Below are 25,949 nucleotides of genomic sequence, written 5' to 3'. Positions count from 1 at the left end.
GAGAGGGCAGGAACACCACGGGCAGAAGGAGAGGAGTCCAGCTCACTCCCCCTGGCTGGGGTCCCTGGGACCTCCTCTGTGGCATCAGGACTGCCCGCTAGGTTGGGTGGTGTGTTTTATGAGTGTGACCCGTGTTGGCCAACAGAGGACAGCAAAATACATTTTTTATGATCCTGGGAGGTTCAGGCCAGTCACGTTTTCGCGCAGAGAGGCTGGGCGGTGGAGAGGGACAAGTCATGTCTCAGTTATGTGGATTCTCTTTGCGAAAGAGGGGCCACTTCTGCAATGGATTTGGGGGTCCCTGGGCAGGGGTGTGGGGGGGCAGATTTTAGGAAGGGGATGAGCTGCTGGGGCGGGGGGGGGACATCTCCCTTACTGCGGGAAATGAAAAGTATTACAGCTATGGCTGGTGAGAGTGTCAGCACCAGAGGCCAGATCTTTGCCAGGTGGAGGGGACACCCTTATGCCCTACCCCCAAGTTCCAGCACCTCTCCAAGAGCCCTTAGCCCCGGAAGCAGCAACAAAGTGACATTGGACTGGGGAGGAGGAAGCACAACTTTATTTTCTGGCCCGAAGCTGGATTGGTATTTGGGGGAGTTCTTGGGAACACAGCGTGTCTGTGCAGTTTCAACCCTGGGGATCCGGGGGACTCCAGCCATCCCAGAGGAGGTGAGAGACCGTCATGGGGTGGGTGTAAGAGGCTTCGGTGCTGCTCCTACTTTTACTGTTTGTTCACGGGGGTTGTGTGTGTTTGTGCGGCGGGGGGGAGGGGGGGGCGGGAGGTGCTGAAAATTGGGGGAAGGGCCAAAAGCGCCAGCTGGCATTGGCACTGGGTATTCCCGAAAGAGGGGGGCAGACCGGGTCTGAATCTTCAGTGGATGCGCCCCTAGCTCCCGGATACCTCAAGCGCCTTTGGAGGACTCCGCACGCCCCTCGGGAGGGAAGCCCGGCCTCCGTTTCGTCTCTGGGCTGCGGTGGTAGTGGAAGTGGGGACTCTTTACCCCTCCTCCGTGCCCCCTGTTTGAAGCACCCCGGGCTCTGCCCCCCGCCCCCAGGTCGAGGCTGACGTCGCCGCCGCATTTCTAGGAATGCCCCTATCCGCTGACTATATTTGGCGAGGGCTTCTAAGAAGGCGCCCCCCCACCCCGGCCCCCGCCCCCACCCCCACCCCGGCCCCCACCCCGGCCCCCGCCCCCACCCCCACCCCCACCCCCACCCCCACCCGGGCGGGCGCGCTCGGCTTCCAGGCTCTCGCCCTCTCTGCCTGGCCGGGGAGGAGCCGCCCTGCCGCCTGGGCCGCTGCCGCCGCCGCCTCCCCAGCGCGGCCAACCCCGGGCTGGCCCAGCCCCCGCCCCGGGCCGGCCATAGGGCGCTGGGGGGGCTGGGGGGGGCGGGGGCGCGGCTTTGTGGCGGCAGCGGACCGTGGAGGCCGGGTGCAGCCCGGTCGGCTGCGCGCTCTCTGCAGAAAAGGATTTTCTACGCTCCCCGCCCATCACTTGGATCTCGTCTGGGGAGGGGCGGATTTTTTTTCTGGAAGTACCCTTCTTCTTCACGGTGGAGGATTTAAGGCTGGGCTCCAATCGAGGCGGAGGCTGCAGGGCCCGCGGGGCGCCCCCCGCCCGGCGCACGCCTGCCCGGAGCCCGGGAAGGCGCAGCCTTGGGTGGGGGTGCCCGTGCACCCCCGGAGGCGGCAGCGGCGGTGAGTGCTCCCCTTCTTCCCGCCTGGCACCTTCCGCCAGCCAGGGTAGGGATCGCGGCAGGTGGGTGCCCAGGCCCCCAGGGCCGAAGGGGTGTGGGGCGGCTGTCTGCGGGGTGGGTGGGAACGGGAGCGGGGAGGTGGCGGCGGGGGAGCGCGCGGTTCTCTCGGGACTCGGCGCGAGACGCTTGTCTGGGCTGCGATCGCCGCCGCCGCTGCCGCCACTCCGGCTCCCCCTCGGACCCCTCCCCCTCTCCCCAGAGGGGCGTGTGAAGCCGGGAGGTAGGAAGGGGGCGAGGCCGCCCCCAGCCTCCCTCGTGCCTGGGCTTGGAAATTGACTAGGCGGTGGAGCGTCCGCGTCCCCGCCCCCACCCCGGAAAGCCCGCTCGGGAAACTGACTCGCTGCGTGACCCCGATCTCAATGCCGCGCGCGGAGCAGGCCGGCCGCGCCCGCCGCTCCACGTGCGCCCGGGCCCCGCTGGCATGGGCGGCGGCGCCTGCGGGGGCCGGGCCCCGGGGATTCCGGACCAGCCTGGAACCACCGTCCCCAGAGTTACCGCCGCCCCCTAAAGTTGTCTGCTTCCTCCCCCCGAGAAGCAGGCAGCTCTGGCGCGTTGGCTTTAGCCTCTGTAGGACGGTGGCAAAAAAAACTAGGTTCCGCGGTGCGGAGCGGGGTGTCTGTGCCCGAGGCAACACCAAGTTAGGAAAAAGAAGTTAGAAAAAAAAAAGAAAAAGGCATTTTGATTTGGGGGTGGGGGGGAGTGGCGTTTCTGGTTTCTCTTTGCTTCCAATCCCCACCAAGCGGAGCGTTGGAATGCGCCGCTTATGTCCTCTGAGGACACATCCATATTTATAATTTATTTTTAGGAGAAGTTGTGAAAAAGGGAGGGGGGTTAAAATGAGGAGAAAAGGTGCGTGGGGGAGTGGCCTTTCCAGAACCTAGAGGCTAATTGAGCTATTAAAATGGAAATCATTTCCCCCAACTTGGGCGCGCAGCGAATTTGACTTTAATGAGAGACGATTAAGGACACAAATAACCAAACTTTATTTAGCTGGAGATGGGGTGGGGGGAACTGTACGAGGCACCTCGGACACCCGATTTATCCGCTGCTAAGGGACGTTTGGGGCACCCCTCGTGTTGTCTGGGAAGCTTTCAGGCCTGTTTGCTGGGCGAGATTGGTGATTGCTCCGGGAGGGAAGAGACACCCGGGGATCAAGCGATTCTCTTGCCCTCAGCCATGGTGTGGGCAAATGTCCCCTCCTCCCACAGCGATCCCCTGGAATTTTGGTGAGATGAACCGCCGCCCCGAGGGAACACCCAGTAACGATTCCTTCAGTGATCCGGGTTCTCCAAACTCTTGCCTCAAAGGCGGCCTGCCCCGGTGCTGTCAGCCGTGAATGGGGACTCACTCCTTGGGAAAAGAGGCTTTTGGAGGCTGTGGTCTCAGAATCGGGGTTTTGAGGGCGAGATGAGTTTATGTTTTATCCAACTGGCCCTCAAAGTCCCGCTTTTGGGGTCATTCTGGACAGCGAGGGACTCAGGCCCCGGCAGTCCCGGGAGGGTGAGGGCAGAGAGCTACCACCCCCAGGGAGCGCGTCTAAAACCCGGCTGGCGGGGGGGCGGGGAAAGAGGGGGAGGTTTGCTACTTTCCATAAAACTAAAAGGTCCCTTCGAGGGCGGTATTCTTATAAGTGTGTGTTCTCAGTTTGCCGAACCTACTGTGTTTTCCAAGGGCTTCTCTCCTTGGGAGGCCGAAAAACGATGCAGGGAGGACAAAGTACATCCCCCCGACCACCCCCACAGTGGTTTAAGGGACAGGATTGGATTGGAAAGGAATTAGTAGAATGTCAGTTGTGGCAAAGTGTTTGAAGCCCCCAAATAAGGCGCTCCTGAAATGATGAATTGTAATGACATTAGATTTGTCTTTACGTTTGTTAAATTAGGAGAAACCAGCTGTTTGCTTCCACCTGTAATTGCAACATTTCTTTGCAACTCTTTGCTACTTCGCTGTTGAAGGCGTTCTTTTTGTCTTGTTTTTTTGTTTTTTGGGACGGAATCTCGCTCTGTCGACCAGGCCGGAGTGCAGTGGCGCGATCTTGGCTCACTGCAACCTCTGCTTCCCAGGTTCAGGCGATTCTCCTGCCTCAGCCTCACGAGTAGCTGGGATTACAGGCGCCCGCCACCACGCCCGGCTAATTTTTTGTATTTTTAGTAGAGACGGGGTTTCACCGTGTTAGCCAGGATGGTCTCGATCTCCTAACCTCGTGATCCGCGCACCTCAGGCTCCCAAAGTGCTGGGATTACAGGCGTGAGCCACTGCACCCAGCCAGGCATTTTATAGAAGGCTGGATAATACGTTCAGGAGAAGTCTCTAAAGCAACGGTAGTGGGTATAAATCCCCTTTGCAGAACATTAACCTTCAGTTGTGTGTACACACACACACACACACACACACACACCCTATATAGTTGTAACCTATATAGACTTTCACACATCCTAAGTTATTTGCAAGTTTAGATTTAAATTAAGTCTACACAGCAGGGAATAGAAAAGTGAGCTGTACCTGGAAAAAACCTTTGAACACAGCGTTCTTGATACAAGATTTAGGATTTGAAAGACATGGCACATGTACACACAGATGACATTTGTGCTGCCTTGGCAAAAACAGTTCTTTACTTCCAGAGTTCTTTCTCTTTAGTATGGGACACGATGAAACAGCACAATTTTCAGGAGTCCACAATTCCAGCGAGGCGCGTGGATGGGAAATTGTCACGTTGTGAATTGTGTTTGTGCTTTGCTAAATCGCCACCCGGAGCTGACTGTCAAATCCTATTTGCTTTGCTAAATAAGGATATCTCATCAAATTAGCCTTTAATGATACTTCTACAAATAGGGTGTTTTACATGAATTAACGAGGCCGGAACACTGACTGTTTCTCCAAGATACTGAGCTATAATGGAGGCGACGAAGCCGAATGTTAAAATTACTGAATTGTTAAGTGTGCAAAATCAGACAGAATTTAGTGCTAAATGTGAAACAATTTCTGCTTTAATGGTGAGCGTTCGCAACAGCACAAGCATTACTTATATTCAGCCGTCTGAAACTGTGCATGTAATTATGAATACATTTAGCAAACTTTAACCCCCCTCTGAGTCTGGAAACAGTCTAGTATGGTGAAGAGATTATAAATCAGCATTTTGCAGTGAGAAGTCATCATTAATTCAGCAAAGAATCACAGCTTCTTTTCAGATCCTTCCCACCACCCTCCCACACACCCCCCTCAACCAATAAGGAAAAAAAAAATTCAACATGGAACTGCTGGATACACCGAATACATTTTGACTTTTCTCTTTTTGCCTCTGTGTGAGAAACTTCATTAAGCAGTTGCTGTTCCCTCCCCACCCCCACCAACCCCCAAAGAAGTGTGGATTTAAGAAAAAACAAAACAAAACACAAGCAACTTTGAATTTTGTTCTTAGCAATCCCCAAGCCATAGCTGATCTCAGAGAGGCAAAAAAGATGTTTCCATAGAAAAGAATACGGTATGGCCAGGAGTAAAATATTTAGAGGTGGTTCTGCAATGAATATGATACTTCGTTAAAAATAAAATATGCGTTGGTGACTCAAACCAATGAAACTTGGAAAAGTCCCTCCAAGGGAACACTCTCTGTTTCCCTTCCCAGCAACCCCCCAACTTAATGTTAACAGAAAGATGGAAATTCTTGCCAGATCAACTACAGCTTCCTAAAACTCGATCAGCTCACCCTGCCTTAATTTAGATTGTGGAGCAAATACAGCTATTTTAGCCATGAGGATAAAAATGAATGCAGTGAAAAGTTAAGGTAAACTTGGTACTTAAAATCACTCACCAGAATAAAGTGCGTGTACAAACAAAACATTGCTGATCAATTACTTGAAGCAGGCATTTTCTTTCTCGCCTGAGCACCCCAAACAGAAAAATGTAGAGTTCTTTTTGCTTCTTGTATCTGGAACAGGTGAAAATAAACCCTGACGCTCACAAACATATAAATAACATACTTTTCAGGCCTAGTAGCCAAGCAGACTCTTCAGGGAAAGAGATGGACGTTGAAAGAATTTAGAAGGAGTGGACTTGGGGTTCCCTCCATCACCCCATGCCCAGCTGACCCCTTCTGCCTTTCTCATGACCTCTTTTCAAAGCAGCCAGTGTTCAGATGCTGCCTTTCCAGCGTCCCCAGTTGTAGGGGACATATGCACATATTTACCAAGCTTTAAAATAAGGTTTCTGATTTTACATCATCCATCTGAATTTACGGAACCACAAACCAAACTTCTTTCTCCGTGTCCCTGAAATGCTGCACCACTGCAGCAAAGGGGACTTCGCCTGGGCAGGGAGGGGAGTTAGTGGCTGGTTGCCCCTAAGGTTAGCTGTGCGGTGTGGTGTGACAGTTTTCTCAGAGACGTGCAAAAATCTAGGCTCTCTTGCTGGAATCGTGTGAGATCAGTGCTGGGCCTGTTGGCATTGGCATTTGTGCCCAAGACAGCCCAGACCTCTGCCAGCTGAGGCCCAGATGTGGCCTCAGAGCCACTACTGGTGCCCAGACAAGTCCAGACAGGTGCCTGGGGGTCTTTCCTCCCGGGACGAAGCCTGCAGCAGTTCAGCCAGAAGATGGGGTATTTGGCTCTCAAAGGCAGCCTCCCCAGAGACTCTGCAGGGTTTAATAGCCTGGTGACCCTGTGGGCTCTGGCGAGGGCAGAACCCCACTTTGCTTTACAAATGCTCAAAGGGGAATAGATGAGGCTATCCCACAGTCTCAGAGCAAATCTGTCCTGTGTGAGTGCAAACGTGGCTCTAGAAGATTCAGAGGCAAAGCTGAGCTTTTGCAGCCCAGCCCCAAGCCCTTGCTCTCGAGCACTAGGGCTGCGATCCTTCGACTTGGGGTGGGCCTAGGAGGCGTAGCTCCCAGCCAGCAAGACAACACATAACACATCTGAGTTACTGTGCGTGTGTTTGCTGGTCTCTTCTCCAGCTCCGTGAGGCCTCCCACCTGGAAGCTGAGCCTTTTGCTTTGATCAGGCTGGGAGGAAAACCTAGGCCAGGAGGGGCAGGGCTGCAGGCTGGAAGTGGAAAGAAGTGGGCCAGGTGGACAGAAAAAGGGGCCACCAACTAAGCCACCTTGGGGGTCGGCCCAGAGTGAGAACTGGGCTGGCATTCTGGGCTCAAACACACAAGAAAACTGTCTGCAGCCTCTCTGCCCTGGCACCAACATGTGCCTGCTCCAGGAGGTTGCACCCAGCCCTGAGTCAGCCAAACCCGTGAGACTCCCATTTGGCCCCAGTAACTGGACTCCAGGCCACCAAAGGCCTTGTGGGTTCTCGATCGTATCTTAGAATGGTGTTAAAAGGTCCAGACCCGGCACTTGTAGGCCATGCCGTATTTAGCCCTAGGTTCACCCGGAGAATATTTTAGGTGCTACTTGAAAGAAGAGATCTGGGCCCTAGTTGCCGGCTGTCACATGTCAAGGGTAGAATCGCTCCCTCACAGGCCTGGCCGAGATGGCCGGGTGCTCAATGGTACAGATGCCCAGAGTCCCTGCCAGAGCTTCGGGGCCACGCGACGGGTGCCAAGGAGCCAGCTAGCGACTGGGGCGTCGGTTCTGTATGGGGATGCCTTTTCACCCCATTCTCAATCTGAAGGCAGTGAATCCACTTCCATTCACAGAACTCACAGAGGCTGTTTTCAGGCCCTCTCCTCTGAGATGGCCCAGTGTGATATCCCAGCCTGTGTAGTAAGCTCCTCCTCTGGTGTCAGCCATGTGGAGGGGTTAACCCTTTCCCGGCTCTGAGGATGCTGGCAGGCACAGGGGGCACCCACCTTCAGGGCCTCAAAGGTCATATGCCCTGGGGAAGACACCCTGAACTCCTTAGTCCTCAGATCTTAGTGGCTGAACCAAGAGATGGCACCCAGGACCTTAGCAGTAAAACCCATCCCGTTTTTTCTGAGACAGTGTCTCACTCTGTTGCCCAGGCTGGAGTGCAGTGGTGAGCATGGCTCACTGCAGCCTGAACTTCCTGGGCTGAAGCCTCATCCTCCTGAGTAGCTTGGGACTACAGGCGCACACCACCACGCCTGGCTATTTTTTGCAGAGACTGGGGGGGTCTCACTGTGTTGCCCAGGCTGTTCTCAAACTCCTGGCCTCAAGCAGTCCTCCCACTTTGGCCTCCCAAAGTGCAGGGATTACAGGCGTGAGCCCCCACGCCCAGCCAGTTTGCCCCTTTTGCCCCACCAGCGATAACCACTCAACTCCCCTACCCAAGCCTTAGCCCTTCCGTCCGTGTTGTGGAAACCAGATATTTTCATCAGCATTTCCAAGGGGACTAAGTTTCTCCCATTCCAGAGGAGGAGGTGTTGAAGGATTTGTTGTTCACTTAGATCATTAATGAGGGTCTGGAACAGTCATTCGAAGTTTGGGGGAAACGTTGCGTCTCCTATGATGCGCCTGGCTTTAGGGAATAATCCTTGTATCCATTTTGGGAACCTGCTCTGGGATTCCAGATCTGTGGTTTTCTGAGCACGTCTGTATGGAAGCTGCTGCACTGAGACCTATTTAGCCAATTATTGAGAAGATAAGGTCCGTTCCGTGAGTCTGCACGGAGCCACCGTACACCATGAAAGCGCTCACTTGTTTAAAGTTTGCTCTAACTTTGTACATTTTTTCCTTTTTAGTTTTGGCTCTTGGTGCTCTGAGAGCTACCACTTCCTGCCAGCTGGTTCGTTACCGCAGGGAAAATGAGGGACTTTTGGGGGCAGATGTGTTTCCATTCCACTATCATAATGCCCCTAAAAATCCTTATTGCTCTTGCAGTATTCCTCGGGGGTCCCTGGGCCAGAAAGACATCAGCTCGGAGTTCCTCCAGCAACTCAAAGAAGAGAGAAAGCTATTCCCCAAACTCTTCTGCCGTAGCGCCTTCTGGCTCCCTGGTAGATGCCTTCTTGTGCTCAAAACCTGTTATCACTGTGAAAAATTGAAAGACGCCATGCGCAGACACTGGTTGCTAAATGTGCTTCTGCCCTCCAGAAGCGGACGCTGAGATCTGGCCTGGGAAGGAGTACAGCTGTGGCTCCCCATGAGCGTCAGCGTTTGCTCTGGGGGGTTGTAGGGGGAGGTAGGGAAAGCAGAAAGAAACAAGTGTTACCTGTTTGACGAGGCCTGGTCCTTGCAGCCAGGGCCTCCGGGATCATCGCCTTGGCAGGGGGCCCTGGGCAGTCCTGGCTTTCCTGCTAGCTCCCTGAGACAGAACACTTTCCCCGCTCGCTGCCTCAGTTTCCCCATACACCAAGGGAGGGGCAGCACCCCCTGCTCTGGCTTCAAAGGGTTCTTGGATGTATCCAATGTTATATATAATAAGCTCTAACGTTGTATAAGCTCTGAAGGTGCTTTGAAAATCGGGGAGTCCACGCATACATGGGAAGTAATAATATGAATACACGCAGAGGAATTCATGGGTGGGGAGACAGCAGCCCAGCACGGAGCCTGGGGTTCTGGGATCAGCCAGGCCTGCATTCCAGCCCGAGCTCTGCGCCTCTCTTGCTGTGTCACCCTGGACAAGTGAGTCAGTCTCTCTGAGCCACCAGCTCCTCAGGCATGAAACCTGTAACTCGGAATAGATGTCTCCCAAGTCTGATTTGCACATCTCTGATTTTAAGCGGCGCCGGCTAAAGGTGAAAATTATTCTAGTAGGTATTCTTTGCACCGCTGATTTCTACTTCAGGCAATTGGTTGGTTTTCCATTTAGAGTCGGGAGACAGGGGCCCTTTTTTTTTTTCCATCAATTGATGTCAGTTAAACAAAAAAGAGTGGGTTTTTTGGAAGAAAAATATTAAGCAACTACAGGTGCCCTGAGGATGGGACAGAAATCAAGAAAGTCGTGTGTAAAGTTTCAGAGGTCCACTTTTAAAGAATTCTTGTTTATCTCAGGGATTTTCCGCACTCCTGCAGTCGGTGTGGGGAGGGGTGGGGGGAGATGGGGGAGTTGCCAATTCAGATCTGTAGAGGGCTCCAGCATGACAAAACTGGGTGTCACACATCTTCCTTTTGGGGGTCGGGAAACCACCCTTCCCTGCTCACCAACACCACTGGGACCCCTCACCCCCCACCCCTGCGTTGATCCATAGCTCAGATTTCTCTCTCGTTTTAGGGTCATGATGACTCAGCACCCTCCTTTCTGGCCAGGACACCTCCCTTGGCCTCTAGGGGCACTTGCCTGACAGGGCTCACTGTGCCGGACCTGGGCGCCAGCTGCCCACCAGCCCCCTGGGACTGTGGTTTTGCAGGGCAACAGTGGGTGATCAGTCCCAGCCGGGAGGGGCCAACTCTGGTTTCACTTTCTGCTGCGTCATGGGGTGGGGGGTGGCAGCGGGCCCCCGCTGGCCAGCTAGGGCAGGCACCGAGAGGCCTGCAGACAGCTGCCGGCCCTGCTGCCAGAACGCACCCCCCACCCACCCCCTGCAGCCTGCCAGGATGGGGGCTGGGCTCTCAGGAGCCCCTTAAATCTCTCCACCTGCACAGTGTCGGGGGACCTCAAATGAGAAAAGCCTGGAGCCGATGAGATGGTTTCTTGAGCTGTTGGAGATTCCCCCAAAACAACCTTTTTTTTTTTTTTTTTTTAAATTGAGACAGGGTCTCTCTTTGTCACCCAGGCTGGATTGCAGTGGTACAGTCATAGCTCACTGCGGCCTCGAACTCCTGAGCTCAAGCGATCGTCCTACCTCAGCCCCCCAAAGTGGTTGGGCTACAGGTGCATGCCACCGAGTCCTGCCCAGAACAAGCTTGTAAATCACACAGTCTAGAAACTCAAGAGAGCTGTGGCTGTTGCTTCTGTCGGATTGCTGTGGCTAGACACTGCTTCTGCCCTTCCTTCCCTGGACAGATGGCTGCTGAGGCCCTAATGTGTGCTGAGCTGGGTGCCAGGTGCTGGAGGTACAGCAGGGAGCCAGACAGCCCCTGCCCGCATGGGGCTCACAGTTGAGTCAGGGGAGACAGACAAAAGAATCAAAGAAATAATCCAGCTGGGCGCGGTGGCTCACGCCTGTAATCCCAGCACTTTGGGAGGCCAAGGCGGGTGGATCACGAGGTCAGGGGATCGAGACCATACCGGCTAACATGGTGAAACCCCCTCTCTACTAAAAATACAAAAAAGTTAGCCAGCCGTGGTGGCAGGCGCCTGTAGTCCCAGCTACTCGGGAGGCTGAGGCAGGAGAATGGCGTGAACCCAGGAGGCGGAGCTTACAGCGAACCGAGATTGCACCACTGCACTCCAGCCTGGGCAACAGAGCAAGACTCCGTCTCAAAAAAAAAAAAAAAAAAGGAAAAAAAAAAATAATCCCACGTTACGATGAAAATTTCAAACTGAATACTTGGTGTTAGGATCTCAGGAAGGGATCATGCATACATGTCTGTCATGAGTCAACTCCCAGAACACATAGCATAGGAGGCAAGGGAAGGCTGCCCCTTCACCCTCTAAAAGTTTGCTAAAAATAACTGACAGGCCGGGCATGGTGGCTCACTCCAGTAATCCAAGCACTTTGGGAGGCCGAGGTGGGAGGATCACTTGAGCTCAGGAGTTCAAAATCTTCCTGGGCAACATAGTGAGACCTTGTCCCTATTTTATATTTATTTTTTAAAAATTTTTACCAAAGAAATGACTGACAACAAGTGGATTAATAGGAGAAAAAGGCATATGAGCCGGGCGTGGTGGCTCATGCCTGTAATCCCAGCGCTTTGGGAGGCAGAGGTGTGAGGATCACGAGGTCAGGAGATCGAGACCATCCTGGCTAACATGGTGACACCCCGTCTCTACTAAAAATACAAAAATTAGCCAGGCAAGGTGGCGCACGCCTGTAGTCCCAGCTACTCGGGAGGCTGAGGCAGGAGAATGGCCTGAACCCGGGGGGCAGAGCTTGCAGTGAGCCGAGATCGCCTCACTGCACTCCAGCCTGGGCGACAGAGCGAGACTCTGTCTCAAAAAAAAAAAGGCATATGAATTTATTCACCATGCATAAATGCCAGGGGAGTGGCAGCAGAATGATTATCCAATAACCCAGTGAAGTCCATCGCTGGGCACGGTGGCTCACACCTGTAATCCTGGCAGTCTGGGAGGCCGAGGCAAGTGGATTGCTTGAGCTCACTAGTTTGAGACCAGCCTGGGCAACATGGCGAAACCCTGTCTCTACCAGAAATACAAAAAAAAAAAAAAAAAAAAAAAATTAGCCAGGCTTGGTGGTGCACACCTGTGGTCCCAGCTACTCGGGAGGCTGAGGTGGGAGGATCTCTTCAGCCCCAGAAGCAGAGGTTGTAGTGAGCCGAGATCACGCCGCTGCACTCTAGCCTGGGTAACTGAGACCTTGTCTCAAAAAAATATAAAAATATAAATAAATACCTCCGTCATAGAAGGGAGATGGGGGAAATGCGGCCACTCTCAGGGGTAGTAAATGATTTTTAGGAGGAATGAATGGGTCTGATGCTGGGACAACGGTCAGTGAATAATTCCTTTAGGGAGTCGAATGGGATCGGAGGACAGATGATAGCTTGGGATGAAGTCCGTCTGCGCTCCAGGTGCGGTGTTTCATTTCATTCTCTTCCTCTGTGATATGAGTTTTCATCTCTGGTTAATGAAATTTCAGGGAAGGAGTCCAAGGCAATTGTGTTCCTCTTTGGCGGGTGTGGTTTCCAGGTAGATAAGGGAACTCCAGCAGGCTCCTCCTATGCTTTGGGACGGACAGAGGATGGAGAAACAGGATTGGGGGTGGGGGCGGGGGTGGTGGTGTTGGAGAGACCTTGAGGCTGCTTCAGTTCAGCACATCAAAGAGCCATATTTTGGGGTATCGTTTTCTGAGCCCCAACAATAGGTAGGGTTAAGAATAGAGACCCGGGAGCCAGCTGTCCTGTGTTTGAACTTGACTCTTCTACTGAGTGGTCGGGTGACCTCTGCCAAGATACTTGCCCTCTTTGTGCCTCAGTTCCCCCCATCTACAGTTACTAGAATATTAGGGCACAGCATAGGGATGTGGTGAGGATGAAATACATGAACGTCTGTAGAGAACTAAGCACGGCGCCTGACATTGACGATGTGCTATATAAGTCTTAGCTATTATATAAGAATAATAAATGTGAACTATTATTGTAAGATGAAATGCGCCAGCCACAGCAGGCCAGGAACATCAGTAATGTGGCCGAGCCTGTCCTCCGTGCGAAGCGCTTTACAGGCCTCATCTCACCTAATGGCCACAACCAACCTGCAGGTGAGCCTGACTGACATCTGAGGCTGGGGAAACTGAGGCTTAGGCCGGTGAAGAGAGGTATTTAAGGTTAACCAGCGGGCAAGCAGTATGACCTCAGATGCAGGGCTGGTTTCCAGGGGCTGGGACCCGCGCTTAGTTGACTGCTCTGAGGCCAAGGCATGGGGATTGCTTGCGACCAGGGGCTGGAGACCAGCCTGGGCAACATAGCCACATTCTCATTTCTTTAAAAACAAAAACAAAAAAATGACCCAAGGCATGGTGGCATGCCCTGGTAGTCCCAGCTACTCAGGAGGCTGACGAGGGGGAGGCTGGCTTGAGCCCAGGAGGTCCAGTCTGCAGTGAGCTGTGATAGTGCCACCTTAATAATTTTGCCCCAGCCTTAATAACTTTGGAACTAGGGGCCTCAAATTTTCATTTTGCAAATTATGTAGCCAGTCCTGCCCTGATCTAAGGCACTCCAGAGGTGTCACTCTTAATTCCTACCAGCCATATATCACACAGTCAGGCCCACAGTCATCTTCCAAGTCATCAGCATGGTGTTTTGTAGTAAGACTGAGATCCTGAGAGAATATGAAGACTCCTTACCGGGCTGAATTGCCACCATTAAAAGGCAGGCAGGGGCAGTTGCTAAGGGCAGAGCGCATCACTCCTTCATTGCTGTATCCTCAGGGCCTGGTCTGTGTTAGATGTTCAGTTAATAGTTTTAACATGAAGCCAGTGAATCGGAGACTGCCGTATCTCCCCGGACCCAACCTACTTAAATGACACCTTCCAGGGAAGCAAGTCACTGGTGCAGTGTCAGATGTCAATCATCCCAATCACCACCCCCCATCCCCCAGTAGGCTTCTGGACAGCCCCTGAGGGTCCCCTAAGACCCTCCCCCTGCTCGAAACCTGTGTGCTCACACCTTGGAGTAGATTTCTGCTTAACGGGCTCTGGTGGGGGGTTCAAAGGTAACACAAGTATTTAAAGGCATATGGAGGCCAGGCGCGGTGGCTCCCAGCACTTTGGGAGGCCAAGACAGGTGGATCACCTGAGGTCGGGAGTTTGAGACCAGCCTGGCCAACATGGCAAAACCCCGTCTCTAGTAAAAATACAAAAATTAGCCGGGCGTGGTGGCGTGCACCTGTAATCCCAGCTACTCGGGAGGCTGAGGCATGAGAATCGCTTGAACCTGGTGGCAGAGGTTGCAGTGAGCCAAGATCTCACCACTGCACTCCAGCCTGGGTGACAGTGAGACTCCATCTCAAAATAAATAAATTAAAAATAAAGGCATATGGGCTTGGCTTCTCGAGTGCCTATAGTGGGGAAGAGGCAGAGTATAGCCCAAAGAATACTTGGATGTTAGTTCAGGCAGGTTCAAGACCCAGCGGGGGGTCAGGGGTTATGGTCTGCTGAACTGGTTAATGAGAGGGTTTGAAGGAAAGGTCCCTTTTCCTCTGAAGTTGGAAGTTTATTGACATTCAAAACTCCTAAATGGTACTAAGAAGCAAAGAATGGTTTCAAAAGCCTAGAAGATATTTATAAGAAAATTTTTTTTTTTGAGACAGTGTCTCACTCTGTTGCCCAGGCTAGAGTGCAGTGGTGCCATCTCAGCTCACTGCAACCTCCACCTCCAGGGTTGAAGTGATTCTCCCACCTCACCTCAGTAGCTGGGATTATAGGCACACACCACCACGCCCAGCTAATTTGTGTATTTTTAGTAGAGATGGGTTTTCACCATGTTGGCCAGGCTGGTCTCGAACTCCTGACCTCAAGTGATCTGCCTGCCTCAGCCTCCCAAAGTGCTGGGTTTACAGGTGTGAGCCACCGCACCTGGCCAATGTATATTTATACTGTTCTTTGCCAGCTCTTTGCACAGGCATGATCCATTGTTTCAAATAATGCTGTGAAGCAGAAGCAGTCCTCACTTTCTAAATAACATCATAACCATTGATACGTATTGAATGCTTTGTATGTACTAGGTACTGCACCTGTATGAAGTCATTTCAGTTGCATAAGCAACATATAAAAAGGGATTGTTGCTATCTCCAGCTTACTGATGAGGAAAGAGAGATGCACTGACTTGTCCAAGGCCACACACCTGGCATGTGAGGAACTGGGGCTCAGGCCTGGATCTTCCATTCCAAGGGTCAGCAGCCCATTTCCGTAAAAGGCCACATTGTGAAGATTTTAGCCTTTGCAGGCAATACAGTCTCTGTTGCAGCTGCTCAACTCTGCCATTTTTTTTTTTGGATGGGAGGGACGGAATCTTGCTCTGTTGCCCAGGCTGGCGTGTGGTGGCACAATCTCGGCTCACTGCAGCCTCCGATTCCCTGGTTCAAGTGATCCTCCTGCCTCAGCCTCCCGAGTAGCTGAGATTACAGGTGTCCGCTACCATGCCTAGCTAATTTTTTTTGTCTCGGTGTTTTATTTTTTTATTTATTATTATACTTTAAGTTCTAGGGTACAATGCCCAGCTAATTTTTGTATTTTTAGTAGAGATAGGGGTTTCACCATGTTGGCCAGGCTGGTCTCAATCTCCTGACCTCGTGATCCACCCCCTTCGGCCTCCCAAAGTGCTGGGATTACAGGCGTGAGCCACCGCACCCGGCCAACTCTGGCATTTTAACTCAAAAGTAGCCACAGATAGTACACAAACGAATGGATGTGGCTGTGTGTTGCAATAAAACTTTATTTACAAAAACAAGGAGTGGGCCAAACTTGGCCCACAGGCCATATTTCCTGACTCCTGTTCCAGAGCAAAAGCTTCTCCTTCAGTTAGAACATCATGAACTTGGCCCTGGCAACGTTCTTTTCTCCCCACCTGTGAGGTGACAAAGTTAGGTTTCAGAACAGATGACCACTGTCTCTGGAGAGGTTAAGTTGGCTCCTCCTTCTCTGAGGGAATTCTGCAGCTCTTGGAAATTAGATCTATTAGGATTTCTTAGTGACAGCCACAATAGAATACCCTGGGGATTTCAACATTGTAATTTTAGTAGCTGTCAACTGAGTAACTTTTAAAGAGGAAAGAAAGTGTTGTAGTTTAGAAAAATACCTCAGTGGTTCACTTTGCCTGTGGAAGCCACTTCTTTAAAGTGAGAATACAAATCTTTTTTTAGAATCAGGGTCTTGCTCTGTTGCCCAAGCTGGAGTGCACTGGTGCCATTATAGCTCACTGCAGCCTTAAACTCCTGAGCTCAGGTGATCCTCCTGCCTCAGCCTCCTGAGTACCTGGGACTACAGATGAACATCACTCTTGGCTTTTTTTTTTTTTTTTTTTTTTTGAGACGGAGTCTCGCTCTGTCTCCCAGGCTGGAGTGCAGTGGCGCGATCTTGGCTCACTGCAAGCTCTGCCTCCCGGGTTCACGTCATTCTCCTGCCTCAGCCTCCTGAGTAGCTGGGACTACAGGCACCCAGCACCATGCCCGGCTAATTTTTTTTTTTTTTTTTTTTTTTTTTTGTATTTTCAGTAGAGACGGGGTTTCACTGTGTTAGCCAGGATGGTCTCGATCTCCTGACCTCAGCCTGCCAAAGTGCTGGGATTACAGGCTTGAGTCACCGCGCCTGGCCACTCTTGGCTAATTTTTTTATTCTTTTATAGAGTCGGGGTCTCACTACGTTGCCCAGGCTGGTCTTGAACTCCTGGCTTCAAGTGATCCTCCTACATCAGCCTCACAAAGTGCTGGAATTGCAGGCGTAAGCCACCATGCCCGGCTGAAAATAGCTTAAGACACAATGGCAGGGGTGTGTGTGTGTGTGTGTGTGTGTGTGTGTGTGTGTGTGTGTGTGTAGGGAGAGGGTGGAGAAGAGAAAGAGGGAATTTCCCAAGAGGGCAGAGAGCTGGAGCCAAAGGATTCCTAGTTGGCCGGGCGCGGTGGCTCACGCCTGTAATCCCAGCACTTTGGGAGGCCGAGGCGGGCGGATCACGAGGTCAGGAGATTGAGACCATCTTGGCTAACACAGTGAAACCCCGTCTCTACTAAAAATACAAAAAATTAGCCAGGCGTGGTTGCGGGCGTCTGTAGTCCCAGCTACTGGGGAGGAGAATGGAGCGAACCCGGGAGGCGGAGCTTGCAGTGAGCTGAGATCGCGCCACTGCACTCCAGCCTGGGCAGCAGAGCGAGACTCCGCCTCAAAACAAACAAACAAACAAACAAACAACAACAACAACAACAAAAAACAAAGGATTCCTAGCAGGAGGGTCAGAGAGGAAGGTGTGACTTCTTTTTTTAAACAGCTTTATTGAGAGATTATTCACTTAACGTACACTTCACCCATTTAACATGTATGATTCAATGTCTTTGAGTGTATACACAGAGTTGTGCAACTATCACAATCCATGTTAGAACACCATCAACTGAAAAAGAAACCCTGGGCCAGGCGCAGTGGCTCACGCCTGTAATCCCAGCACTTTGGGAGGCCAAGGCAGGCGGATCATCTGAGGTCAGGAGTTTGAGACCAGCCTGGCCAACATGGTGAAACCCCGTCTCTACCAAAAGTACAAAAATTAGCCAGACGTGGTGGCGTGTACTTGTAATCCCAGCTACTCAGAAGGCTGAGGCAGGAGAATCGCTTGAACCCAGGAGGTGGAGCTTGCAGTGAGCCGAGATCATACCATTGCACTCCAGCCTGGGCAACAGAGTGAGACTCCATCTCAAAAAAAAAAAAAAAGAAACCCAGAACCATCCCGCATCCTAATCCTCCAATGCCCCCAACCCTGAGCAATCACGAATCTACTTTCTGCCCCTGTGGATTTGTTTATTCTGCACATTTCTTATAAATGGAATCACACAATTAATGCGGTCCTTTGTGACTGGATCCTTTTACTTAGCAGGACATTCTCAAGGTTCAGCCACACTGTAGCATGGATCAGAATTTCATTCCTTCTTACAGCTGAATTATATTCTATTTTATGGATGGGCCACCATTTTGTTTATCCACTGTCAGTGATGGACATATGGGTTGTTTACACTTTTTGGCTCCTATGAATAATGCAGCAATGAACATTCATGTGTAAACAGATGCTTTCATTTCTCTTAGGCATATAGGTCAGAGTAGAATTGCTGGGCCATAAGGCAACCCTATGTTTAACATTCTGAGGGACTGCCAGGGGCAAGTCTCAATATATTGCCTTTTTATTTTTAATTTTTGTTTTTATTTTCTTGAAACGGGGTCTGGCTCTGTCACTCAGGCTGGAGTGCAGTGGCGCGATCACAGCTCACCACAGCCTTGAACTCCTGACCTCAGGCCATCTGCCTGCCTCAGCCTCCCGAGTAGCTGGGACCACAAGCACGTGCCACTATGCCTGGCTAATTTTTTATCTTTTGTAGCGATGAGGTCTTGCCATGTTGCCAGCTGGTCTTGAATTCCTAGGCTCAAGTGATCCTTCCACTTTAGCCTACCAAAGTGTTGGGATTAGAGGCATGAGCCACTGTGCCTGGCCTTTATTGCTTTTTTTTTTTTTTTTTTTTTTTTTGAGATGGACTCTGGCTCTGTCGCCCAGGCTGGAGTGCAGTGGCGCCATCTCAGCTCACTGCAAGCTCCGCCTCCCAGGTTCACGCCATTCTCCTGCCTCAGCCTCCCGAGTAGCTGGGACTACAGGCGCCCGCCACCACACCCAGCTAATTTTTGGTATTTTTAGTAGTAACGGAGTTTCACCATGTTAGCCAGGATGGTCTCGATCTCCTGACCTTGTGATCCGCCTGCCTCGGCCTCCCAAAGTGCTGGCATTACAGGCGTGAGTCACCGTGCCTGGCTTTATTGCCTTTTTAAACTTTGTATTATAGTTTAAATTGTGAGTGATGGCTCACACCTGTAATCCCAACACTTTGGGAGGCCAAGGCCAGAGGATCACTTGAGCCCAAGAGGTTGGGATTACAGTCAGCTGTGATCACATCACTGTACTCCAGCCCGGGCAACAGAGCCAAACCCTGTCTGTAAATAAATAAATAAAACCCTATCACTATGTATTATGGAAATTTCCCACCATACCTGATAGTAGTATATGGTATGTAACAAGCATCCAGTATTCATCATCCAGGTTCGACACTTCTCAGCTTTTGCCTGTGTTGTTTCCCACTGAGTATTTTAGAGGCAGCTCAAACATCGCACTTGATGTTGTTTCTTTGTCTGAGAGCTCAACATTTTCTTTTGTCCCAAAGCTTCCAAGTCTCCTGCACCCACATCCTTGTGTGGGACGGGATTTGGGGAGAATGGAGGAATTGGGGCAGAATCAATGTGGGGAAGGAAAGGAGCAGCCCCTGAGTGGGGCAGGCCTGGCTACCTAATTTGCAGGACCCAGGGCAAAATGAAAACGGGAAGCCCTTTGTTCAAAAATTATTATAAAGTTGAAGACAGCAACAGCGTGGGCTTGTGTCACTGCACACGTTCCATGCCTCTGATGGCTATGACGGCTAGCCTTCTCCTGAGGCCAGGAAAAAGGTGCCCAAGCAGAACTGATTAAGGGGATGCAGGAATTTATAGAGCCTTAGGTGTCTGGGTGAGACAGAAGCACCCCTCACCTCCAATCCCTGGAAAGAGTCCAAGGATAGTTGGGTCTTCCCTGGCATGTGGGACAAGATTCAAGCCCATTTCATTTGAATTTCCAAAAATAAGATGACCCCAGCTGACATGTGGGTCATGAACACTTAAAAAAAAGAATAACCATTTGGCCAGGTGCAGTGGCTCACGCCTGTAATCCCAGCACTTTGGGAGGCCGAGGTGGGCAGATCATGAGGTCAGGAGATCGAGACCATCCTGGCTAACATGGTGAAACCCCGTCTCCACTAAAAACACAAAAAACTAGCCGGGCGTTGTGGTGGGCACCTGTAGTCCCAGCTACTCGGGAGGCTGAGGCAGGAGGATGGCATGAACCCAGGAGGTGGAGCTTGCAGTGAACGGAGATCACGCCACTGCACTCCAGCCTGGGAGACGGCAAGATTCCATCTCAAAAAAAAAAAAAGTTTGTCTTAAGCCTTCTTCCCTTCTTCCCTAAGCGCCCACAGTTGTTTTATTTGGCCACACCATTTTGTCCTGGATTCTGAGTGTACTGTGATATCCCAGCAGATGACAGGGCTGCAGTCTTAAAAACAGAGGTCCCCTGGTTAGCAAAGGACACAGAGCAGGACCAGGGATGCCCAACATGGCAGGTGGCCACGGGAGACATTGCCAACCAGTCATGACGCCCAATCCCTCTGAGCTCAGACAGAACTCCATTAGCTTTGCCAAAGGATCATCTTTACTCAAAACACCCAGAGATTCGGAACCTCCAGTGTGTGTTGGGTTGACATCCAGGGACTCAGACTAACAGGACCCAAGATGTACTTACACTAACAGAGCCTTGTCACGAAGGGGTATAGGGTGACTGGGAAAGGAGCGGAGAGGGTGACAGAAAGGGACTCACTGAGAACAGATGAGAACTGTGCAGCTCCTCCTGTTCTCTGGAGGATGTTCATTCATTTCACTACCTGTGTACCTACTGTACATAGGCGCTGGGGACTGAGCTGGGGACATGAGCTGTATCGTAATCAAGACAGATAAGGTTCTGACACTTATGGGCAGAGGCAACCATAAACCAATAACTAAAAAACCATTTTAAATCTGATCAAAATCGCATAATGACAAAAAAGAACTACAGCAACAGGTCTGAGTAAATCCCATCCAGCAGCTCTGGGGTTTGTAGACAACCAGAGTGGGATTTTTTTTTTTTTTTTTTTTGAGACAGAGTCTCGCTCTGTCGCCCAGGCTGGAGTGCAGTGGCGCAATCTTGGCTCACTGCAAGCTCCGCCTCCCGGGTTCACGCCATTCTCCTGCCTCAGCCTCCCGAGTAGCTGGGACTACAGGCGCCCGCTACCACGCCCGGCTAATTTTTTCTATTTTTTAGTAGAGACGGGGTTTCACCGTGTTAGCCAGGATGGTCTTGATCTCCTGACCTCGTGATCTGCCTGCCTCGGGCTCCCAAAGTGCTGGGATTACAGGCGTGAGCCACTGCGCCTGGCCCAGAGTGGGATCTTAAAGCAGAGTCTGGCTCAAGATTGAGACAATTCCCAGCAGAATGAATGAAGCAGTAACACAGTCAGAAGGCCCTGAGGGAGGCAGGTGGCTCTCTCTGTTCCTGCCAGCACTCTCTCCCCCACTTCTGATAACAGACCTGCCGTACCATGGGAAGATGGCCAAAAATGGCCGCCCACGGTACTTGTTCCTCGGCTACAGTAATTGGTCCATGTGTAGACACGTGACCTGTCATAACCAATCATAGCAGCCCACTTCTGAGCGGGGACACAGCAATTGTTCCAGGTGTAGTCATGTGACTCAAGCAGGGCAAATTCAAGATTGTCTGTAGAGCTTGCGGAGAGGGTATTTCTTTCTCTGCCTCCTCCTCTCTGGCATCCAGGCCTTAAAGAGGTGGACTTGGCACTACCAGTGGCCTCAGACAATAAGGCCAATAAGCAGAGAGGAGGAGAAATGAAAGATGAAGTGAGGGGGATAGGGCAGGAAGAGAACCCAGAGCTTCCAGTCCCTGGATGCTAGAGAGCAATACAGCCTCTCCCCTTTCCTCATCGTAGCTACCCAGTGAATAAATCCCTCGTTCTACCTCATTCAGATCAACTTCAGTGCCTGTTGTCTGCAACCCACAGTGTCCCAATTCAGGACTTGGGAACTGTTTTCCTTTTCATGGATTGTGTAGAACTGAAAGGGATACGTCATTCTCAGAACTTATATTCTTGTCCCGATGTGCCAGCTGTACTTAAAAATAAAAGAATCCCAGACCCATCTGCATGTTCACCACCGCCCCTCCTGTTAATTTCCCGCTGAATTGCAGCTCAACACATGTGCTGGGAGTTCAAGTCCTGCCCTAATCAATTTACTCCCACCTCCCCAACCTTAACCTCAATCCAAACCCACCTTCCCACGCTGGCCTGCGCGTGCAGCCTGCCCTGGCCTCTGCTGTGACGCCTACCACGTTATATTTGTAATGATTTGTTTATGACTGTTCCCCTACGAGGGAAGGCATCGAGCTTGAGGAAGAGGCCTCATTCTCATCTGAGTACCTCAGGCCCTGGTACACAGCAGGCAGGTAGCAAGTATGGGAGGGAGGTGGGGGAGGAAGAAGGGGGGGAAAAGGGAGTTCCTTCCTATTTTTTCTCTAGTCCAACCAATGTGGCACTCATAGGCTCAAGTTCTGTATTCGTTCCCTATACCTGTCTACCTGTTCTCCTTTTTCCTTTTTTTTTTTAATGGAGTTTTGCTCTTTTTGTCCAGGCTGGAGTGCAATGGCGCGTTCTCAGCTCACTGCAACCTCCGCCTCCTGGGTTCACGCAATTCTCCTGCCTCAGCCTCCCCAGTAGCTGGGATTACAGGCATGCGCCACCATGCCCAGCTAATTTTGTGTGTCTGTGTGTTTGTGTGTGTATATATATATATTTTATATATTATATATATGTTTTATATGTTATATATATTATATGTTATATATAATATATATTATATATTAAATATATAATATATAATATATATATTTTTTTTACTAGAGATGGGTTTCACCATGGTGATCAGGCTGGTCTCGAACTCCTGACCTCAAGTGATCCACCCACCTTGGCCTCCCAAAGTGCTGGGATTACAGGCGTGAGCCACCATGCCCCATCCCTATTTTCCTTTTTCTACCTGTCTGCCCTCAGGTAGACACACACCTCATGCCCTCACCACCTCCAAGCCTCTACTCCAGTCTACTCCAGTACCCCTTCCTTGACCCCCGGGTCCCTCTTTTCTGCTTTCTCACTCTCTGTAGCACCGTCTACCACCATCCACTCTCCTCCGTGTTCTATTTATTTTGATTTCTCCTTCATTGAAATGTCACCTCCACGTGGGCACGCATCTTTGTTGTGTTCTCTGCTGACTGTATCCTCAGCACCTAGAACTGTGTCTGTCACCTAATAGATGCTCAGTAAGTATCTGGAATGAATGGATTATTTGTGTTTGCCAACATACACAGGTCTACCAAACTTGTTTTCTCATGTACCTCTGCATTTCATGCTTCTAATAGGTATAAGGGAAGTCTGGTTATATCTTTTTTTCCTGGGACTGCTATAACAAATTATCACAGACTACAGGGCTTAACACAGCAGATTCATTTCAAAGTTCTGGTGGCCAGAAGTTGTAAATCTAGCAGGGCTGCACTCCCTCCAGGCACACTAGGGAAGATGTGTGTCTTGTCTCTTCCACCTTCTAATGGCTCTGGCATTCCTTGGCTTGTGGCCGCATCACTCCAGTCTCTGCCTCTGTCTTCTTACCTTCCTCTTCTCTCTGTCCTGGTCTCTGCTTCTCTCTTTTAAGGATACATGGATTGCATTTAGTTCCCATCTGGATAATCCAGAACAAATGCCTCCTCTCAAGATCCTTAATCAGTCTTTTTCCAGTGATTCAGTTTGAAAGCAGACATACTTACTATCTCTCTGGGGGCTGCCATTTAGCCTACTGCAGGTTATCTGCATAAATAAATCAGAAAAGCAGAGATTCTCACCTCCCCCCAACTCCATTGTCCTAGCAGGCATGCAATAAAGAGAGTATCATTGCGGTGTTATTATTACTACAGCTCAGAGTGTGGAAATGATTTTTTAAACACCATTGTATGTGCTTTAATTATCCCAAATTTTAAAAATGAAATTATGCCTATAGTAAGAAAAAATACAAAAGAGAATAAGGTGGAAATAAAGGGACGATTTGCCTTTTTACATTTATTGTGTTTAGAGACAGGGTCTCACTATGTTGCCCAGGCTAGTCTCGAACTCCTGGCCTCAAGTAACCCTCCCACCTCATCCTCCCAAAGTGCTGGGACTACAGGCTTGAGCCACCACGCCTGCCCTGCAATTTTTCTTTAACTCCAACTTCACTTTATAAGACATAACCACCGTGGGCAGTTTGCACAATCTTTATAAATTTTGAAAGCGTGCACTTTTTTTGGCTCATAGTGGTAAGAAAGTTGGGGGTATACAATATATCCCGACAGCTCTTAGACCCACCTCATTCTTTCTAATGACTTCTAGCATCGCAGCATACTTAACCTGTCTTCTACTGGCCAACATTTCAGTTAACTCGAGGATTTTGCCTTTAAAACATCTATAATCTTTGGCATGTGGCCAAGAATACTTGTAGTATAAATTCCTAGAAGTGGAATTTGTCAGTCAGAGGAGATGTGTTTTTTTTGTTTGTTTGTTTGTTTTTTGAGACAGTCTCATACTGTTGCCCAGGCTGGAATGCAGTGGCACAATCTCGACTCACGGCAACCTCCACCTCCTGGGCTCAAGTGATCCTCCTGCCTCAGCCTCCTAAATAGCTAGGACTACAGGCCTGCACTACCACACCCAGCTAATTTTTTTTGGTATTTTTTAGTAGAGACAGGGTCTTACCATGTTGCTCAGGGTGGTCTTGAACTCCTGAGCTTAAGCCATCCTTCCGCCTCCCAGAGTGCTAGGATTACAGATGTGAGCCCCTGCTCCCAGCCAAGAGGTGTGCATTGTAAATTTCTACAGCTATTGCCCAGGGCCTTCAAAAGGTTATCATTCACGTGCACATCAAGGGTGTACCTGTAGAGGCTGGGCTTGGTGGCTCACGCCTGTAATCCCAGCACTTTGAGAGACTGAGGCTGGAGGATGGCTTGAGCTCAGGAGTTCAACACCAGCCTGAACAACATGGCAAAACCCTGTCTCTATAAAAAATACAAATATTAGGCAGGCATAGTGGCGCATGCCTGTAGTCCCATCTACTTGGGGGGCTGATGCAGGAGGATCGCTTGAACCAGGAGGTCGAGGCTGCAGTGAGCTGTGATTGTACCGCTGTACCCCAGCCTGGGTGACAAAGTAAGACCCTGTCCCTTCCCCACCAAGAAAAAACAAACCTACATTGGTAAGGGTGCTGTTTCTGATACCCTTTTCTACCCCAGCAAGAATGTGGTGTGTCAGGAGAAGCAAATCCCAAATGAGGTAAGTGGATTTTCTATGTGGGCCTGGGTCGGGCAGACATGGCCTCTGATGTTCCTGTAGCTGTCTGAGGAGATAAGCTATTTAGAGCTCTTGTTAGTGTGGGTTTTATTAACAAAGGCAGCGTTTGGGGAGGTGAGCCAGAACCGTGCGGCAGCGAGAAGCGTTGTGCAAGTCGGTATTTATTTCTTTAGTGCAGTTAGAACTTAAATATGGTCAAAACATATTCTTCTTTTAATTTACACAAACAAATATGTTCCTAGGCTGACACCTCCCGTGCCAAGTTTCTAGGGGAAACAAAATTCTACTGTGAGATTATAAACCACTTGAGAGAAGATGAGAATGGAAAAGCCGCCGAGAGTTAGCTCTCTCTACATGCCCAGAACTGGGCTGCTAAGAGGTGTCTTTTTTTTTCATTGCAGATAAACCTGCCAGTAATTTCAGCAAATGAAACATGGAACACGTCAAGGCCAGAGGATGGAAAAGGCTCCAGTTTTGATAAAAGGAGGCCTGCTTGGCTTGGAATCCTCTCTCCTGCTGGTTGGGAGATGCAAAGATGTTTCCAGAGAGGGGCTGATGAATTGAGGGGAAAGAAATGAGCCCAGTATGAGTCCCCTTTCAGGGCTGAGCGTGTATAAAACCAAACAACTTGAAACCGCTCCAAGAGAGGGGATTAAAGCAACATGTTATTCTGAGTGATTGCTTAATTTATTGAGCTGCGGCTGGATCTGTAATGAAATACAGCCCTTGTAACTGATAACCTCCTGCTGCAATTGAACTTCTACAATTAAGGAATATTTTCTGAGTTTCTGGCTCTGAATTTTTAGCCTCTGTGGTAGGGTGCTTCTGAACATTTGTTTTCCAGGCAATTTTTTTTGAGTATTAGGCTGATGTTAATAAATAAGCAGCATTTTATTGAGTGTTTTGTGGGAACCAGGAACTTTATATACATTATATCTAATCCTGACACTAATCCTGACAATATCCCGTGAAATAACCCCTATTATTCCCTAT

General features: G+C 50.4%; 1 long non-coding RNA gene across 2 annotated transcripts; it reads left to right on the top strand.

Moving 5' to 3' along the window:
* Window positions 1-1,342: 1,342 nt before the first annotated feature.
* Window positions 1,343-25,630, top strand: LOC129467843 (uncharacterized). 2 transcript variants are annotated; one of them, XR_008652489.2, is made up of 2 exons: window positions 1,343-1,699; window positions 25,358-25,630. It is a non-coding gene; the product is annotated as an uncharacterized lncRNA (long non-coding RNA). The 2 variants fall into 2 exon arrangements; XR_008652490.2 differs by having other exon boundaries at window positions 1,343-1,760.
* Window positions 25,631-25,949: the final 319 nt, after the last annotated feature.

Source organism: Symphalangus syndactylus, chromosome 18, assembly GCF_028878055.3.
Source record: "Symphalangus syndactylus isolate Jambi chromosome 18, NHGRI_mSymSyn1-v2.1_pri, whole genome shotgun sequence".
Classification (NCBI taxonomy): domain Eukaryota; kingdom Metazoa; phylum Chordata; class Mammalia; order Primates; family Hylobatidae; genus Symphalangus; species Symphalangus syndactylus.
This window is presented reverse-complemented; position numbering and strand designations above follow the sequence as displayed.